At 43.2% G+C, this 21,201-nt stretch overlaps 1 protein-coding gene across 8 annotated transcripts in view; it reads left to right on the top strand.

Annotated features, from left to right (window-relative positions):
* The window catches only part of AUTS2 (activator of transcription and developmental regulator AUTS2), a 1,101,951-nt gene that overhangs the window by 83,335 nt on the left and 997,415 nt on the right, over positions 1-21,201 (top strand). The window lies entirely within an intron of this gene.

The following is a 21,201-nucleotide window of genomic DNA, read 5'->3' as shown; positions in this document are numbered from 1 at the left end:
GTTTCTGTAGAAAAGTCATTTGATAGTCTAATGGGAGTTCCCTTGTATGTAACCCTCTGTCTTTCTCTTGCTGCTTTTAGGATTCTCTCTTTATCTTTAACCTTTGCCATTTACTATAATGTGTCTTGGTGTGGACCTGTTTGGGTTTATCCTGGTTGGAACTCTCTGCACTTCCTGGGCTTGTATGTCTGTTTCCTTCATCAGGTTAGGGAAGTTTTCGGACATTATTACTTCAAATATGTTCTCAATACCTTGCTTCCTCTCTTCACCTTCTGGTTTTCCTATGATGCGCATGTTGTTGCACTTGATGTTATCCCAGAGGTCTGTCTCTTAAACCATTTTCATTATTTTTTATTCTTTTTTCTTTCTGTTGTTCTGTTTGGGTGATCTCTGCTAACTTGCCTTCTAAGTCGCTGATTAGATCCTCTGCTTCATCTAACCTGCTGTTAATTCCTTCAAGTGAGTTCTTTATTTCGGTAATTGCGTTCTTTAGTTCTAACAGTTTGTTCGTTATGATTTCTACATCCTTCTTTATGTCTTTTCTAAGCTCCTTAAACATTCTTCTCACCAGTGTTCTGAACTCTGTCTCTGATAGGTTGGTTACCTCTATTTCATTTGGTTCCAATTCTGGAGGTTTCTTCTGTTCTTTTATTTGGGACATGTTTCTTTGTTTCCCCATTCTGGCTGACTCTCTGTGTTTGCTTCGATGTATTAGGTAGATCCTCTAGAGTTCTTAGTTCTTGCTGGGTTATCTTATGTAGTATGTGTCCTTTATATTTGACTTGCACTACTTCGTTCTTCTCCTCTGCGTGTGCTCCAAAGGTGACTCTTGTGTTGTGTATATTGTCCTGTTAGAGAAGATCTTTAATTGCTTTTTGCTTGTGAGTAGGTGTGGTTAACTCCTAGGCTGACTAGTTGTGAGACTTGGCTCTGCCCACCGCAGGGTGTTCTCCTGGGTGAGGGTTGGCCACTTAAATGAGGTTTGGCCCCTATGGGCTCTTGTGCCTGCAGATAATTCCCTCTGGGTGTGTGACTTGTAGGTCAAACCCGGTAGTACTCTGGTTTGGTCTGGAGTTGGCCTCTGGATATGTTGAATCTTGTGACTGTTAAGCTGGGCCCTTCAAGTAATCCTTCCACGAGTGTCTTAGCTGTTCTGCGTGATCGAAAGTTGAATGTTGATCACTTAGTAAGTCGATTAATAAATAGAGGCCATTATTTTTTTTGTAAGATTTTATTGGGGAAGGGGAACAGGACTTTATTGGGGAACAAGTGTGTACTTCCAGGACTTTTTTCCAAGTCAAGTTGTTGTCCTCTCAATCTTAGTTGTGGAGGGTGCAGCTCAGCTCCAGGTCCAGTGGCCGTTGCTAGTTGCAGGGGGCGCAGCCCACCATCCCTTGAGGGACTCGAGGAATCGAACTGGCAACATTGTGGTTGAGAGCCCACTGGCCCGTGTGGGAATCGAACCCGCAGCCTTCACAGTTAGGAGCACGGAGCTCTAACCGCCTGAGCCACCGGGCCGGCCCCAATAGAGGCCATTATTGCTTCATCAAGTGTCCCACACATAATTGGTGCTCTAGGATAGAAGTAATAATTTCTGTGTATGATTTTCTCTTAGTGGGATCCAAGGCAGGAGGGGTTTTCTCTGGTGGAGGATGGATTTTTGTCCCCATTATATCCAGCGTTTGCCTGCCTGAGATTAGACATGAAGGCGGTAGCCCTGGATCTGAGCCCAGTGAACTGACCCGCCTCCCCCGCCCTTTGCGGGTCTTACCCTCCCCGTGGCTCCTCAGACTCCCTCCATGCCTTCGCCTCCCGTGCCATCCTGTTGAGAACTTCAGCAGGGCCAGCGGTGACAGGAGCCCTGTGCACTGGCTTCAGGGGGGGCAGTGGCATTGCTGGTAAAACACCTTCTGACCTCTACAAAACTGCTCCTAGGGGAAAGGCAGACCCCTGCCGCTTCTGGTGCCTACTCCAGGTCTGCAGACAGGACAGCCAGTTTCCTGCATGGCTGGCCGAGGGAGATGGAGGAAAGAATCACACCTTTGAAAGACATGTTGCTTGGCTGCTCTTAGAAACGAGGAGTTGTTACAGAAACTCCTGTCATTTTTAAGGCCACAGTCCTGTAAGGGCTGTGAAATACAGGCAGGTAAAGCATTTCCCAGTGTTGCTCGGGAAGCACATTTGTGTGGTGATTTAATTGCAGAAAGGAGTATGAGGTTGGGGAGTCCTTACATGTAATCAGTTCTGGAGCCTGCAAGCATTAAAAAATGGCCTTTGTTTTGTTGTTATTATGTCTTTCGACTTGGTTCTTATCTGTTTTCTCTTCAGTTGATCTGGATTTGCACTCAACTTTTCTGTAAAGGCGAGATGGAGAAATATTTTCTGGGGTCAGCTGACATTGCTGTGAATTTGACCATTGAAAAAGGGTCATGGTAGATATCAACCTGGGTTGTGCTGGAGATGAGGGTAGAGGGACAGTTCCTTTGTCCTCTTCTGGCCCTTATCCTCCAACAGCTCACTTGTTAAGGGGGTTTTATGCTGTGCACAGTAAACTATGAATGTGATTTGTCCTATTCTCTAGGCTTGGGTGAAAATTTAAATATAACAGTCTTATAAAACCCCTGGAGCTTCTGCCATTCAAGTTTTGTGGGGAATGCACTGCCTTGAAAGACGTTTTTGAAAATGATCTTCAAAATTAATTTAAAAACATTAGAACCCTCTTCACTTTAACTTAAGAAAAGAATCTCTTGTGGCATTTTCAAGGGTCATGGTAGATGGAAATGATGGGGAAATCACTGTACTATGAAGACTGAGAGGTTTGGAGTTGTATAAACCTTAGTACAAACCTTTACTCTGCCACTGATTATCTGTGCTGTCATGAGTGAGTTACTTAAGCTCCGGGAGCCTCAGTTTCTTCATCTGTAAAATGGGGATATTTATTTCATATAATTGTGAAGACTCGATGAACAACTAGATGTGAAACACATCTGTCTCTGCCTTGTGTATTTTTGACATGCAATAAATCTTAGCAGCCCATTTCACCCTTTTGGGGGTAAAGCCACAGGAAGTTTTTGGCAAATAATGGAGGTATTATTGGTGCTAAAGGGAAATGGAATTCATGACTTTTTTGGTACAAGCATGGGATTCTAGAAGTAAAAAGAGGGTAGTTTTATTCCCCTGGCTGTAGGAGTTAGCAACACTTTTCTTGGCCTTTGACAACAACAAAAGACTAATTTGTTGCCGCTGTATATGTGTGTTATTTTTGGCTGTTAATGTAATTCATTGCTTGTCACAGGGACTGGAATCTTTCTTCTCACCCCCAAGATTCCTGCAATTTCATGTGCGAATTGCACTGGAATTAGTATTTCATAGAACAAGAGAGTGTTGGAGTTAGCGGAGATGCACCTGAGTAATGTCTTAGAAGAAGAAAGAAAAGGCAAAACTTTGAGAATTTGGGACCCATTCAGAGTTGTGCAGCCAGTTAGTGATCAAGCTGAAACTGTAGCAGATCCATTTCCACATCATTGCTCCAGGCCGGTGCTTTTCACAGTGTTCACCAGAACCAGCAGCTTCACCTGGGAACTGGTTGTATATGCGTATTATTGCCCGAACTTCCTAACTCAGAAACTTGAATAAGCCCCAGGTGATTCCGATTAGTTCTAAAGCTTGGCAACTACTTCCCCGGACCTTACGCTGTTTCCAGGGAGATGCGTTGTGTTCATGGGCAGCACTACCATGCGTCTTCAGATGCTTCCTTCTGCCACTTAGGTCTCTCCTTCAAAACAAGTCTCATTTTGTGGATGGCTTCCTTCGACTTGCATGTGATTGTTGGGGGCCACTTTTGTGAATCTGATGTTTGTTGATCTTTTATTCCCTTCTGCCAAGTAGTGGTTCTGAAATTTGTCTGTTCATTAAGAACAAATACAGATTTCTGAATTTCAGTCCTGGAGTTTCTGCTTAAATGAGATGAGGATGGGGAATCTTTAATTTTTGAAAGCTCTCCAGGCTGGAGACATAGCTCTCCAGCCATGTCTAGAGAAAACTGCGTTAGAGGAACAAAAGAGTAAGTGCTAATCAAACTCTTCAGGTTTTCCTAAGTGGTGCAGGCGACCTTTGTTCTGTTTTTGGGTGCTCAGTGGACAGGAGTCATCTAAAAGAAGTAATTTTAGTTGCAATGCTGACCCTCAAATTTAAACACATTGAAATTCATTATTTAATAAGGTGTCCTTACTGTTTATAGTTTCAGTATAGGCATGACTGGTAGAGACAAAATTACCTTTTCTTGCTTTGCAAAAAAATAAATGTTTGAAGATGATAGTAAATGGGTACTGTTTTTGCAAATGGGTACTGGTGCATTTTGGGTGGTTCCGGAAATGGGCATTCCACAGGAGAGAAAGTGGTGGCCTGTGTATTGTCATACATATATCATTCATTTAATAGTTTATAGTACATTAACAAATGAACAAAAGACATATTTTCAGGTTGACAGTTCAAATGCAGTACTGCTATATTATTTTCCGGCTTAATAAGATATAAAACAAAATACATATTAACAGCTTGAAAAATTCTAGTCTCATATTTGATTAGTATCAGGTCCTCATTTGGATGAATTGGATGACATTTGAGATCCAAGCAAACATTGTATTTTTTAAGATTCATTTTAAAAACACATATTAACTAAGATATTTAACTGGGCAAATATTAACATGAAATTTAAAAATCTATTCTTTTAAAACTAGATTTTGATAGTAGAGATTAATAATCATGATGTTATTTTTATAATATTTTGTCCTTAAAAACCTGGTTTTTGAATGAAACAGTTTTAAAATCACTCTCCCCCATGCCCCCCCAGCAAACCTAATGTGTTTTGACGAATTTCTTGAAGTTGGGTGTAGAAATTACACAGGACACAGATTTAAAACAAAACAAAACATGATTTGTAAGTGTGGTTTTCCTGCAGCAGCTTCTGCATTCTGAGAAGGATCACAAAGCAGAGTCTTGACTGTCAAGATTTGTTTATATTTAGTTTACAGATAGGAAGAGACCCTTTCTGGCATGAAAATGTATTTTTACCAGACCAGTAACGCGTTTTAGAAGTTGCTGCTCCTTAACATACATGAAACGACCTGCTGGCTAGTGGAACACACGCATCTAGCAGATCAAGGGTGCAGTTCACCTGTCCTTGTACACTTGCTCCAATCCAAAGGCAGGTTTAGTTTGCCCTTAAGACAGAGCAGCGTGATGGCCGAGCGGCGCCCACCTCCAACAGCTGCAGAAGCTCAGGAGTGCTGCCGATCGTCCCTTTTTGCTTGGGTCACCTCCATGGAGAATGCCAAGGAACAGAGCTCTCCCCCTAGGTGGGTGTCCTTAGTTCCAGCACCCTTTCTTCAACGCCTGCCTGCCAAGGGCGTCGGAGCTGGGCTGCGTCCTCCAGAACACGCCTGTTAGGGTGCAGAATGTTTTCAGACACGGGGATACATTCTTTCCCCCACAAAAGCAGCACGGTCATTAGGCTAGCTGCTGACATGTCATTGATGTCTCCATGTGAAAAACAGTTTCTCCTCCCTCTTTAAACACCCTGACTGCCCTTATCCACATATGTAGGCCTGTTTTTCAGAAACACTAGCAGATAACCTGGAATTCTCAAGAATGCCGTTACAACCACGTACAGAGGGAATGAGGTCTTTCCTGAATGTCTTTCCGTTGTTTCAATTGGAGATGAATGCAGAGTGACCTCCATCCTGCCCAAGGAGCCTGACCTTCTTGTCACTTTGTATAACATTAATTTCCTAATGTGTTCCAGTCAATTTGTAAAAAGGATTTTTCCTAGTGTCTTTAGCTGTTGGCCTGGCTTTTGTATTTTCATTGGTAAAATATGTATGTCTGTGCTGTCAGTGGGGAGGAATAGATTAATAAAAACCACTGAACCAGTGTGGCATATGCAGTTAATTAACAAACCAGAAGAGCTGGCTCACAGTTCTGTGCAACTTTTATTTCCAAACATCTAAGAATTGGTCAGAGTTACCTTATTCCGTTGCCTGACTTCTGAGGGGTAGCTTATGAAGCAGTAGTGTATATGTATGAGCAGAAACTGGCAGCTGTTTTCAAAGGTTGCCTTCCATTCACCTGGAGGGCTTATTAACATGCAGATTGCTGGGCCTCACTCCCAGCCCTGCTTCAGTGTGTCTGGGTGGGGCCAGAGCATTTCCTTTAATACCAAGTGCTCAGGTGAGGCTGCTGCTGCTGGTCCAGGGGCCCCACTCTGAGATCCAGTGCCTTAGGATGGGGAGCTCATGTTCTTCTTGCCAAGGGAAAGGGAACTGAATTGCAGAGGCTCCCTCTTCTTTCCTTAGAAGCATTGGCTCTTCTATGCAAATGTTACAAAAAAAGAGACATATCCTGCATCCATGGTGTCACACTCTGAGTTGGGCGCAGTGGACAGAAATGAAGTGGTCTCTCCCCTTGGGAAACTCACCCTTAGAGAGGGAATTAACATAAGAAACGCAGCAGCCGTGATCCCATAGGAGACCACTGTGGAGATGTCTGGGGGCCTTTCTGGACGTGCTGTGGGGGTGGTCTGGCTGCTTCGGGCGCCTTCGGCTTTATACCCACAGGTGTCAGTGAGAGAAACGTGCGTGTCCTGCAGCAGAGCATTTGTTGCCTCTCTCCTGTGGCTTCTCGGGCATGTCACACTGTATGTTCAGAACCTCCAGAATTGACATTGTTAGCTCCACCCCAGCTTTTGTGGAAAGGTCCCTCCATCTCCCCCTTTTTTGTCTACATTTTTAAATTACAATTTCAGAAACCGTTCACTGTGGCAGCGGGATTTGTAACAAGACCAAGTTAAGTGATCTTGGTTGAACTGATTTATGAGACAGCTTCAAAAATTCATGAGGTACCAGGGGAACTTTCTGTCGCGGGAGCAGCATGCGACGTTTCCCTTCACCTCTTTAAGCAGATCAGACATTTTGTGATAGTGTAGCAGTTTAAAGTGGAGCTTTCTAGATCATAGCCCAGCTGATGAAGACATTAAGACAGGCCTGAGGAGAAAGGGGAGGGGAACAGGATGTCACTTTCAGAAGCCCTTGTTTCCCTAACTTCGAGCAGCGACTTTGGGTAAACTGGTAAAAACCTGCTAAGTTCAGTTATAAGTGGAACTGTCTAGAGCAAGTTTTTCTCCCTGGGTGATCTGCTGTGATTCTGCTGTTATTAAAGAGTATCTTGGTCCATTAATAACGGCACAGTGAAATGAGGTGTGTGTGTGTGTGTGTGTAAGAAATCAGTGGGCATAGTCAGCAGTTCCTGCCCTTCTGCCCATGAAGACAGGAACAAAGGATGTGGCTAAAACCAGTGACAGGTTACAGTGCTTTCCCCATTTTATTGATTGTTCATTCTAGTCTCTGACCTTATTTGCTACTTATTGATCCAGTAGAAAAGCAAATAATTTTCCCTACATAGCACTTAGCTGGGCTTTGATGACTTGTCTCCCAAAGGGTTTTTTGAAAAGCACTTACCTGCTGAGAGGCAGCCTGGGTACTATCTAACGTTATAATCTGTGAGCTTGGGAGCCTTTCTTGGTAGGATCACTGATGTCCCAGGCTGGCCTTGTCATTTTGGCTACTGTCCTGTAAGATACCCCGCATGCCCTGTCCACTGTAATGGCCCACGTGCACACAGCCTCAGAGTCCACACAAGACCCTGTGTGAGGTCCCGTGGGAGATACTGTGCTGCTGGGCCATTTGTGGTCAACATCTGCCAGCGTGTCCAATTTTCTCACTAAACATAGCCAGGACCACTTTGGGGTTCCAAACTGTATTTTGAGATTTTAATTAGTGCTTTTGGGCTCAAATATGCCTTCAAATAAGTTCTGAGTTTTTAATTATTAAAAATGCTTAATTCTCCACTGCACTTAGGGAGAGACAAGTTAGGATTTAGGATGGGTATGTCTGGTCAGGAAGCAGAACATAGGAGAACGTAATAGAACATAGGGGGTAACGTGGATCCCCAACATCAGAGGTGACTGACTGTGTGAGAGTTTTTAATGTGTACATTTTCACATTTACATATTTCTGCTTTTGATTATACTCTTTTGGTTAATACTGAGTTGGTGTGTATCCCTTAACAGCATATGAGGTATATTATAGGAAGCAATAGAAATAGAATTTGGAGAATGGCCTGACAATCCTTGAATAATACTAGGGGTGCCAAAAAATATATACAAGTGGACACTTTCGTCAGCATTTCTCAAGCAGTAGTTCGCCATAATCAGAAGTGTCTGGACACTGATGGTAACCTCTTTGAGCACACCTTGTAATTGCAGAAGTCAACTGTGACTTGTATTCATCTTTTGTTATTGGTGTATATTGAGTATTACAATTTTAATACAGTTTTCCTTTCTTAAAATGTGTATACGTTTTTTTGGCACTGTCTGTATAATACCCATAGAAGTAATAGCAAAGGTTGACCTTGTCATTTACGGGACCGATGGGTGTTTTTGCTGGTTTCTTTTATTGTTTATTATTTCTGAGTATAATACACTTATATGATTAAAAAATCAAAACTATAAAAATATATAGAGACAATTTTCTTATTCCCATCCCTGGACCCATATGCACTGTTCCCCAGCCTCCCATAACACTTAATAGTTTCTTATGTATCCTCCATAATTTCTCAAAGCAAATAGAAGTACATTTGAATGTATGTTACACAATAGATACTGGAAACACAGTTCTGCATCTTGCTCTTTTGTAATTACCAGTATATCTTGGAGATCATTCCATCTCAGTACAGAGAATTTCCTAATTCCAGTTTATAGCTGCATAATATTCCATAGCATGGTTGTACCATAATTTAACCAGTTCTGACGCTTGGATTATTTCCGGTCTTTTGCTATTACAAGTGAGGCTGCAGTCAGTAATTTTGATCATATGGGTGTAAGTACATCTGTAGGATAAATTCCCAGAACTGAAATTGTTAGTCAAATTGTGCATCTGTAATTTTGATAATTATTGCCAAATCACTCGATAGAGGTTGTATCAATTTATATTCCCACCTGTTTCAGATTAGGGATTTCCCACAGTCTTGTCAACAGGGTGTGTTAAACTTCTGAATTTTTGCCAATCTGATAGAAAATTCATATCTCAGTGGTTCCATTTGCATTTCTTATTATGAGTAACCTAGAGCATTTCTGACTATATCCAAGATCTAATAGTATTTCTTTTTCTGTAAACAGTCTGGTCATGTTCCTTGCTTGTTTATATTTGGTTTTTATTGTTGTTTTTTTCCTAAGTTTTAAAATAAATTATTTTGAAATACTTTGAGATTTACAGTAAAGTTGCAAAGATTACTGGGATTTTTTTCCTTTTCTTATGCCATTATTCCCTGTTAATTTTGTTGGATTGTTTAAAGAAGTACTGGTCTCCTGGAATTCTGGGGCTTGTCATGCCTATGTCAGCCCAAGAATGAGGCAAATCCAATTTGACTCTTGGCTGCCTCTGGGGGTTTTCCATATGGAGTGACAGATTTGGGAGATTCTGGGCTCCTCTGACTAGCTTCCATGTGGGGCATATAATTCAGAGCCTATTTTCTTTTACTAGTACCAATTATTGACTAGAAATGTTATTGAAGTGAAAAACCTTGCCTCGAGTTTGTATTCCTGGAGATTTACTTCGAATTATAAATGTGGTTTTCAAGTGACTGAATCTTTCATAAACCAGGTTTCAAGCACGTTAAATATTTTTTCCCCTCTCTCCCCATCACGTGCTCATTGAGACAATGAGTAGCTGTAATCTTCCTGGAGCTTCATGCTGTCATTTTGTGCTGTTAATTGGTTCTCAGAGTAAGGAGCTAAAACTTGGAGGCAGAGGCTTTCCTCAGATGGAGAGGTGTCTTAAAGCTTTGGGTCCTGCAAGCGTTCACCTCCCTGGAATTTAAGAGCACTGGCTCTAGAATAAGACCTTCTAGATTCAAATTCCTGCTTTGCCATGCTAGCTGTGTCACCTAGGATACGCTGCTTAACTTACTCTCCCCATGTGTAAAATGGGGATAATGGAGGTACGGCCTCATTGCGTGGCTGTGAGGACAAAACGTGACGGTAACATGAAGTGCCTAAGCACAGGCCAGGAATGTTGTCAGTTGCCAATCCATAGTGGCTCACAAGTAGCAGAAAGCAGCGGTTTCCGAAATCATGGGGTGCAATAGCTGTGTTGCACTGGACTCTTGTTGATCAACCTTTTGTCCCTCTGTCCTTCAGCTTGTGAGTAAGTGAACCTGCTAACTGAAATGTCATTCACTCAGCCTGTACCTGAGTACTTAGTCCCAGGCTCGAAGCCAGACGACGTGTGAGATGCTGCAGGGAGTCGCAGTCTGGTAGGAAGGTGAGCACAGAGGTCTGCAAGTGCAAAGCTGAGTGTCCTCACTGCCACCCCCCCACAGACACATTTACTGGGGGTACAGAGAATGTAAGGTTACTGTCCTTTGCCGGTGATGGGCCATGCATCGTGAAGGAGGGAACCCGTTGACTGGGAACCACTAGTACAGGAGAAATAGGGGCACTGGGGAGATTCCAGGCACTGATGATAGTTAACATTTCTGTAGTGCTTTGCCAGTTGGGAAACATTTTACATACTTCCTTTCACCTCAAGTAAATCTGTTAAGGTAGCTTTGAGGTATTTTTATCCTCGGTGTACAGGAGAGGAACTGGAAGGGCAAATAGGTCCCAGAGTTCTTGGCCGTGGAGTTCGGTTTTGACGCCGGGTCTCCTGACCCTGGATCTCCAGGTGTTTTCCCCTGGTCTCTTGAGTGAAAGGACTGGCATCAGCAAGGGACTTTCTAACGAGAGAGTCTCTGTCAGCAAAGGAGGGACCTGGAATTGTTCCTGAGTGTCCCTGGTTTAGGTCAGACACTTGTGGGCTCCCGGCCTGGGGAAGCCTGAGGTCAGTGGCCTCTTGCTGTGACCAGGGAAGACACCCTGTGTCTGTGTGGGCCGCGAAGGGCCGCACTGTGCTGGCCGGCCGGCAGCTTAAGGAGAGAGCTGAGTCCCCCCTGGCTGTTCCGGGCAGTCTTCAGGGCTTGCTTAGTGGCTGGCATCACAGGAGTTCATTATGGGGAAAGCAGGTAAACTCAGAGAGGGGAGGACCTGTAACCTGAGAAGCAGGCAGTTTTTCTGGGATGTTTTCCTGAGGAGCACAAACACAGGGCTGTAGTCTAGTGTTCAGCTGTGGTTGCAGTTTCCAAGGACAAGGAGAAGGATACAAAGTAAGGGAGGAAAGGAAGGAAAGTGAGTGCGAGAGAACTTTGCGAAAGGCACAGCCTCAGTGTTTGTGGGTGGGCATTTGAATTTGAAGTCCAGGGAGCTTGGAACATGGGCGAGTGTCGTTAGTCCTCTGACCTGAGGTGGACGGGGCTGCCTGGGGTTGTGCACTTTTGTCATGGGGCCGGAAGGGCAGGGCTACTGTGCTGTTGGTTTCTCGGGCTCGTACTATGGGTAGGAGTGAGCTTACTCTGGATAGGAGGTTATTGTAGGCAGAGCTAGTGTGGACCAGCAAGTCAGCATTACCTGAGGTCCTGTTAGAAATGAAGATTTGGGCCCTACCCCAGACCGACGGAATCAGAATCTCCAGGGGGGTGGGTTCAAGAAGGTGTGTTTTAACAAGATCCCGGGATCATTTGTCTGCCTGTTAAATTTTTGGAAGCATTGTTGTCCTCTAGAGGCCCTCCTAGGTTCTTCTTAGGGTTCTCTGCTGTTGGGCTTACGCTGCCTGCCACTCATTAAACATCTGTTAACTTTGTTTTCTAGGCACAACATAAGGTCGACTCCAGGGTTGATCCTACTTCTCCAGGAGCCAATAGTCTAGATGAGGAGGCAGGATTGTTTAAAAATAACTCAGATAAACATAGTAAGTGTTAAAGGCCAGTAAGGGAGGCACAGAGAATGGCTGTGGCCACGTGGAAGGGGGACATGTTTTTGTGGGTGTGTGCAGGGGGGTAGGTGGCCTGCAAAGGTGGAACCATTGTGTTGGTGCAGAACTTACACTGATCCTAATCTGTGCTCTGTTGCTGCTTTGCCAGCCTGGTGGGTGGCCGGACTTCTGCCCATGTGCAGCCATGGCAACGCGTGGCCACAGGCCTGTCTGAAACTTGTTCAGCCTCCCCCATCATTTGACTGGATCTGCTTTATCGACCTCTGATACATGCTTTAAACTTTGTCAGGGTCATGAGGGCGATTCATGGAAGGACATCCCATCATCTGCTTTTGGACTCCTCTCACCTGCACTACCTCTTCTTAAAAGCCTGCATATCTACCACTCTGTAAAGGAAAAAAAAGATTGGTCCCTAAATTTCCATCCCTTAGCCTGGGAGAAATGGAAATGTTGTACTGGCCTTTAGGGTTCTGCCTTCCGGCCTTAGAGCTGATCATTATACTCGTAGAGAAGGTTGGGTATGAAAAGAGCAGCAGGCTGGAGTCAGAGGGAGCTGAGTGCTCTCATCTGCTGCGGTGGTCGGGATGGAAGGACGAAGATTAATAGAATCAACTTAACGATAAAACAACTCCCAGGGAAGGGTGACCATAACTTTCGTAAATATCAGAGATGTTAAATGCTAAAAATAAAAGCCCTCTGCAGTTGTTTGGCTCTTCACAGAGAGTGTTATTGGTCAGGAGCACTGGTCTGTTTGCTCGTTTGGCTAGGTCTTTTTTTGTATGCATGTATGTAAATACATTAGATTGTAAATTAGTCAATTAAGTAGGACTGTGTTTCTGGAGTGTGAAATAGTAACCTGCATAGCTAATTCTATTAAAGCCTTTGTTTCTTTTTGAAACAACTTTCATCTTGGGAGGTCACTGGCTGTTTTACTTGTGAGATTTTCCTGCCGCTCTCTGTCCTTTCTGATCGCCTTTTTTCTGGCCCTCCAGCTGGCACTCACCGGTCACTCTGATTTCATTCTCTCCCCAGCTGTTCACTGTACCATCACCACTGGAGATTCCTTTCAGAAATCCCGAACTCTGCACGTTGTAATGGGGGTCTAAAAAGACCTTCGGAGGCTTCCTGTTGTCCATAGGATATATATATATATATATATACATACATATATATATATATATATATATAGTGTTTTCCCCATGCCTCAGAATGCCATACGAGGCTCTCTGTAGTCTGGCTCCAAAATACTGTTCCAGCCTCATTTCTAGGCTTACATTTCCCTTATTCTTCCCAGCCCACAGAACTATCTGCCATAGCCACTGGCAGCCCTACATTTGGGGTACAGCTCTAAGCAAGTATGATCTTATTACGCTCTTAAATTCATCACAGAATTTTACTTGCCCAAGGTCAAACACTTGTAAGACTTGTAAGTGTTAGAAGTGGGATTCACATTCAGATGTTTGGATATTCTGACTTCTGGTTCCTGCTTTCATGTTTCTGTGCCTTTGCTTATATAGTTTCTATGCCTGCAATCTCCTCCTCCCTCTTTCTTTCCCTTACTTGGAAACTTAAGTGTTGGACGTGACTAACAAAGTGCTTCTGTAGGTTTTTGTGCCTGTTATAGAAGAGTGAGTGAGTATTGTAGAATGAATGCATAGGTGGATGGTCTAGTGTCTGGGTCCTTCTGGGATTTGAGTAGTGTCCCTTGGCCAAGTTCAAAGCTGCAGAATTGCTATGTTAGAAAGAATGCATGTCACATGAGGCATGTTACCTTGTAGCCAAGGATGGCCCAACAAGCAAGGATTAAATATCAGCAAGTTGTTGGTCTTTTATTTGGATCCAAGTGGAAATTCAGCTGAAGAATTTGGAATGGATCTTACACAGGGAATTAATTACTTGTGTTTTGAGTTGATTGGCTGATTTGTGGTTGTATTGGTTTGCTAGGGCTGCCTTAGCAAAGTACCAGAACCTGGGTAGCTTAAACAACAGAAATTTATTTTCTCACGTTCTGGATGCTAGAAGGCCCAGATCAAGGGTTGGCTTCTTCTAAGGCCTCTCTCCTTGGCTTAGAGATGGCTGCTTTCTCACTGCGTCCTCACATGATCTTTCCTCTGTGTGTGTTGTGTCCAAATTTCCTCTTTTTATACGGACACCAGTCATATTGTATTGCAGCCCATTCCAAAGAACCCATTTAACTTAATTACCTCTTTAAAGATCTTAGCTCCACGTATGATCATATTCTGAAGTACGAGTAGTTAGCATTCCAACATTTAACATATTTAGGGGGGACACCATTCAGCCCACAACAGTGTGATGGAAGTTCCTTACTCAACCCCTCCCCTCTCTGCCTTTCCTTTTATTTTCTTCCTTCCTGCAATTTTGTTTTACCAGAGGACTTCCAGGAGAAGTAAAGATAGAAGAAAAATAAATTTATTTTGGGTGAATTTCAGGAAATAGCTGGCTGAAACTATTGGTGAAAAATGAGATTTTGATACTGCCTATAGATTTTTATTGTTCTGGCACATTCTGTTCTGATTTTCTGGACAGATAAAAGCTGGCTGTGTGTTGGCAGGGCAGGGAGGTATCCGTTCTTTTACTCCGTGAAAATGTAAATCGATAATCATGAAACATTTTCACCTGCCTGGAAAAGTGAGAGAACTGTACCCTTCATCCAGTCCTTCCTCCAAGAAGTAGCTCAGAGACTGTGTGAGCACACAGAAGGCAGGGCTCCCGACAGACAGGTCAGCCTCGGGCCCTCGGCCATGGCTGACACCCTGCCTGAAATGTAACAGATGCTCACGAAGTACCTGACAAATTGAATTATTGAATTTGTTTGGCTCACATACTTCGTTGTTCCCTAGACCTTTTCTGAGGAGTTTTGTGCTACCCTTGTTTGCTAATTCCTCCCCTTGCCTCCAGTTCTCAGTTGTGGCTTTTGTCTTTCCTTCTCATTCTCTTTGTAATTATCAAGTAATTTATTAAATGGAGACAAGCTTAACTAGACATTAAATAATTGCAGGTGTGCAGCTGAACTGAGCTGCTGTCCTTTACCTCACAGCTGTTTGTGTTGTATTGTGATGAGATTTCACTCCACCTCATGTTCCATGATCGCTGGTACATTGTGCGGTAGGAGAATGCTGAAGCTTAGCTGTACACAAAGGCTGGGTGTTCCCAGTAGACCAGCAGAAAGGTGCTGGGAGGTCAGGTGTGGCACCTGTGCACCTCTGATCCTTCTCCTGGCCTTTATTCACGTCTGCTGCCTTTCTCTCTATAAGGAACACCAGAGTTGCTTCTTGACTTTCAAAGGTGAGCAGCTGTCACATTTTAAAACTGTTTCTTTTGGTCACCTTATATATGAAAGATTTTCCTTCCTCCTAAGAAATTAGCAACGTGTCCAACAAGTGAGCCCCGTCTGTGCTGTAATTGTCAGACGGCATCTGCATGCTTTTGTGCAGATGGGCCCCGTCAGTGTGAGCTGTGGCTTTTATAGATGTACATGTTAGTCAGGGGTTAGGTTGTAGTGCCAAAAGTTTGCTTTCTTTGGCTTGTTTCATAATTTATAACGATTGCTAGAGGTGGATACCAATTATTTAGTACCTGGCTCAATGCAGAATTGAGAGTAAGGTATTAGTAAAGGATTGTGGGAGTACACTGTGCAGTAAGCCTAAGCGTTACAATAACCAGTATACGTGGATCTGTTCTAAGGACATACAGGTGTAAGAAATGTCATGCTGCCACTTGCCAGCTGTGTGACCTTGGGCATGCCACTTACATGCCTTAATCTTTAGTTTCTTTACCCAGGTAGGTGTGAAGAGTAAAGCAGTTTGCATTTGATATTTGCATACACACATTCTCTTCATGTAATGTTTGCGTGCACACAGTGTGCCAGGCACTACCTGGGTGCTGGCTACGTCTGTGAACACAGCAGAACAAATCCCTACCCTGAGGGGATTAACAGCTGAATCTAGTTTTGACAGAATCCACTTGGTAGGAGAACATGATAGCTACCATTTGTGAAAGAACATTTTCACTGAAAGGTGTCCCTAATAACACTGACTTGCTTTCTTGGTGCACTTAGAGCCTGTTTCTATCTGGCCCAGTACATTCTGCCTTGTACAGGAGGTCTGAGCAAGAGCCATTCCTCACTTGTGCCCATGCCGTCACCGGTTGCTGTCTGCAGTTACCGTTTTGGGGTTAAACACTGCTGGTCTCTGTGGCTGAGCTTTGGCGACTGGTCGAGTGGCATACTGACTAGAGAGCTTTCTTCTCTGGATCTCTGTTTTATAGGTTTCCTTTAAGTTTTCAGAATGGGACTCAGAGAATGAGCTGTGAGTGACATGTTTGATCCTTGAATCCCTTTGTGAAAGTCCAGTTTGTTCAAGTAAAGTCTGAAGGCTCAGAGAAGATGCGGTCACATGCCGCTTACCTAGCTGGGTCTCTTATCAGCAGTGGTAATACCTGCTGGGATGGAAACAGAAAAAATATCCCAGAGCATTAGGTTGATCAGCTTTCCTAAACTCTTTTTCATGGGTGACCAAAAGGAAAACCCTTTTTGAGACTTTTTTCTTTTTGTGGGTGACTACTGGGAGCAGAAAGACACTGGCAGTGTTTCAGAAGCATTGTGATCATGTTCTGTGCGATTCAGACCTGGGGCAGTGAGCACACAGCACTTCCTTGGAGGCGGGAGTGGTGCTTGTTGTCATTGAATCGGAGTTGTATCTTGAGGGGAAGCCTTGGGCTCTGGCTTCTTGCAGGGGCACCGAGATGTCACACGCCCTCTCATGTGCTGAATGCTCGCTGTACAGTGTTTGGAGTACTTAAACCAGGCATAGTAGTCTGTGTTACTGTGTTACTGTGAAACACAGGGGTCAGAGTTGTGACCTCAGCATGTGGTGGCAGTTTGCAGTCTTATTTCCTGTATTTTGTCTCCCTGCACAAGAATGCAGGACATGGTGAGGCCAAAAAGGAACACCCACGGACCCATAGATAGGGGAGTCATATCACTATATTCTCGCTGGCGGCTGGATTGGAGACACAGGAAGCAGGAGCCACACGATACACAATCCATCGTCCGCTTCTCTGCCAACTGACCGCACTTGCTAACTGCAATCTGCACTTGCTAGCTCAGCCACCATCTTCTTGCTAGCCCCCATTTTCTGCTAGCGTAGCCATGGCAGTTATATTAGTGGCCAATGGCTCACTGGTTACAGCTGATGGCCAACCAGCCACAGCTGACGGCTATCTATTACCCGAGCCAGCACCTTTCCACATGAGGCCAAGAGCCTGGAAACTGCTCTCTCGGACCCTGTCCTTACAGGAAGGCATAACTAATGTGTGATAATGAAGAAGCATGTTTTTATGGCCTTTTCATTGAATTTTGATTCAGGGGACTTGATTGTGGGTATTTTTTGAAGGGTGTAGAATTTGGTTGCTTATTGCAAGCCTTTGAGAAAATTGCATCCCTGACGTACAACCAGTCCTACATAGCATTTCTTCCATCAGTTGCTGCAGAGACATGAATTTGTCTCTTGAAGCCGAGGGAGGGGTGGTACGTGCTTGTTTCTCAGCCACCAAAAGGAGCTCAGACATCCCTATGACTCAGCTGATGCCCTGCTGCCTTGGTTGACCGTCTGCGCAAAGGACTTGCTTCTGTGCTGAGGACTGAGTCTGTCACAAAGCCCCCTTACTGTGGGGACTGTCACAGTGACAGAGTTAGCAGGATTGCACAGGTTGGCTCAAGGCCAGCTTTAGAAGACTTTGGAAGAACTGGCCTGAGGGCATAGAGAACAAGTTCAGAAGACTCCGTTTTTCTTATTAGGTGGCATTAACCCCTGTGCAAGTAGACTGTGGCTCTTCTGTGCCTTCCCCAGGACTAGGCAGTGTAGCTCTTCTGGGCTTTGGCTAGTTAGTGTCAACCAAAGGAGGGCTTTGTCTGGCCACCAAGTGTGGGTCATTGTGCTGTCCAGCTGGAGTTCAGTTTGACACCAGAGGAACAAGTTATCCCTAGCACGAGGGAACGCGTTGAAGTTCTGCCCTATAACCAGGAACGTTCAGAACCGGGTTTTTTTTTTACCATAACTTCTCCCTCTCAGTGTTGAGTAGGTGTGGCTGGCCTTTCTGATCGTTTGGGCAAGTTTTCACCCCTGAGAGCGCTCTCCTTAAAGATGGTGAGTCAGAGTCATCATGGCTCCCTGGAAGTGAGCACATTTCTGAAACCATCCGTCCTATTGCTCAGCAGGGCAGTTAACAAGGTACTTTTGTGCTCTGAGCTAGTTGTAAGCATGTGCTGACTCAAAAGTAGAAAGGGCAAAACCAGAGATTTTTTTTCCTTCTGTTGAAGCTATTCACCAAGAGGATTTTGTTCTTTAAATACAGAGGGTGCCAAAAAAATGTATACACATTTTAAAAAAGGAAAAAACTATTAAAATTGTAATAATATATACCGATAACCAAAGATAAATACAAGTCATGTTTGACTTCTGCAATTACGAGAGGTGCTCAAAGTGGTTACCATCAGCGTCCAGACACTTCTGATTATGGTGAACTACTGCTTGAGCAACGCTGACCAAAGTGTCCACTTGTGTATGTTTTATGATAGCCCGGTATATAAACCAGAACAGCAAACTTTATTAAGTGAGGAGTGTGAGGGAATTAGAAATGAGGCAAAATGCTCTTCCTCCCTTTTCTTAGAAAGCTCTCCTGATACTTTCTGAGCTGTGTCCGTTGACCAAATTTAACTCATTGCTTCAGTAACATGACACAAAACATCTGTTCCTCTTTTTAGGCTCCTCCCTTTAAAATTCCAGAACCTTCCCAAATCAGCTAAATAAACCAGCCAAGTATGAAATGATCTGAAATGACTTAAACAAAGCAAATGATTCTGACCTTACTGGTTGGGAGACTTTCTCTTCTTGAAAGTCAGCCCTCTAAATTGTGGGAAGATCCAAAGCAAAATCGAATTAAACAAGGCCCCTAATTTCCATAAGTAATTTCTAAATTATTCTTTTATATACCTTACTTTATGCAGCTTGCAAGTATCACTGTGAGAGTTACAGTTTGTCAGGCTTTAGATCTTAATTAGCTCATGAGATTGCATCCTTTTGAAGCATATACCACACGTTGTTGGCCAGTTTTCCAAAAGCAATTAAAATGCCCACTGTTATAATTAAGCTTGTTACTAGTTGTATGTTCTAGTTATAAAATGTATTTGGCAATTAAAGAAGCTCAAATTGAGGCTTTTGGCTGGGTTCTTTGGGATGCGGGAGACTGGCTTTCACCTTAGTATTCTATTAGGAGAATCACTGGTGTGGGGACCTAGATGGGGGGGGGGGCGGTCGTAGCTCAGATCCTTGAGTATTTATTGTTAGTCCCTAAGTAAGAGTGGCTATAGGTTTTTATAGGAAAGCTAAGTTAGGGAATGTGAGTTCTTGATTATGTCCTACTCTATAGACAGGAGACAAAAATCTGAACTTCCAAATTCCAGTCCTTTAGCTGAGAAGTCCTTTTTTAGGAAGCATTGTCTTGTCTTGAAGAAGGTAGCTTGACTCTGACAGTGAACGTTTAATCTGTTCAACTAACATCTCCATTGCTCTGATCAAATGTCTCGTCTGGTTGTTGAAAGGGAGGCTGAGGGAAATATAGGTACAAGATGTACTGAATGTTTTTGAACTGCACAACAGAGAGAAGTGAAGCTGTGTGTCCACTATCTCACTCACAGTGAGATTTGTCTGAACTGGCCTGTGGGAGAGGGTGTGATGGTCAGAGCTGCTCTGGATGGCAGGGCGAGTTCTCAGTGGTCCCTTTGCATGTTGCATGCCTTCTGTTCTTTCTTTCCTCCTCCTAACCATTTTGGACTGTTTCTTTGTTTCTTAACACGAGAATGACACAGTGATTGAGACTCGGGGACAGACAAGTCACTTGCTAGACAGGTAGAAGTCAGTATGTAAAGAGAGGTGGAGGTTTTCTTGTGTTTTATTTTGAAGTCCATTTAGCACACGGAGGAAAATGGACCACTTAGTTTATGTGTTTCTGTTTCATTGCCTGGCCTTTGTGTGTCCTCCCTCCCCATGCAATTAACATGAAAATGATGGTTTAAGAATGAACTTAGAGCATTTAGAGCTGGCAAGGAGGCTTCACAGGATGTGAAAATCAGAGAAAACGAGAAAAGGGCAAGTGTTTTGTAATTACTATTTGGTCTTGAGGAATAGTGGAAGGATTCAGTCTTGTTTTAATGTACTTTGTTCCAGAATACCTTCAAGGTTGTAATTAATGATATAAATTATTTCACTATTGTGCAGAGAAGTTAGAATTATTAGAAGTACATTTTTCTTGGGAAAAACAAAGTGTTTATTTGTGGCTCTCTGGACATATCTATGTTAAGTCTATAATATATTAGGGTAGAAAAAAATTTAAAGGCTTGTGAGTCTGAGGACAATTGCTTTAAATCCATGTAAACAAGCACTTCCTGTGCTTCCTTTGAAACAACTTTTCATAATGTATTTCTACCCTTGTAAAAATAGAGGGGGAAAAAACCAGATGAGCTTGGTTCCTTATATTGAGTTCTACAATTTTTTCCCATGTACAGAACAAAATAAAACCAGTCTTTGCTGCATTCCTACAGCAGATCATTATTGGATCTGAGGAAGTGACTGTCTCCAAAGTGTACATTGGTATGTCATATGTGGTATGTGTTATGTGTGGTATCTTACAGGAAAGTACAACGTGATCATTAGGAAATCATACACATGAAATGAGATGTGATCGTGAGATGGACTTAAAAATAAACAAACTAAATACGGCATCATTTCTGAGCATTCTTACTTTCAAGGCTAATCAATTTAATTAGTCCCACTCATAGTTCAGATGTCAGCTCTGATAGCCTTTCCTGCATTAAAGCCATATTTAGCCCCCCAAATCGGGCTAATGCTCCTCCTTCGTGTGCGCATAGTACTCCATAGGTCTCTCTTTTTGGGACCACTGTGCTGTATTTTTTATTGGTCACATTCTTTCATTTGACTGTAAACTGTTATGACATGAGAAGATATAATACTTGTTTCATTTTACTTCCCCCTCTAGGTTCTTCTTAAAAAATTGAAGTTGTAATTAACACATAATAAACCTCACATATTTAAAGTGTATAATGTGTTAAGATTTGACATACCATGATTCCCGAAAATAAGACGTAGCCGGACCATCAGTTCCAATGTGTCTTTTGGAGCAAAAATTAATATAAGATCCAGTATTATATTATATTATACCTGGTATTATGTTATGTTATATT

The sequence above is a fragment of the Rhinolophus hipposideros genome (genome assembly GCF_964194185.1).
Source record: "Rhinolophus hipposideros genome assembly, chromosome: 7".
Classification (NCBI taxonomy): Eukaryota; Metazoa; Chordata; class Mammalia; order Chiroptera; family Rhinolophidae; genus Rhinolophus; species Rhinolophus hipposideros.
Note: the sequence above shows the minus strand (reverse complement) of the source record. Positions and strands in the feature narration are given on the sequence as shown.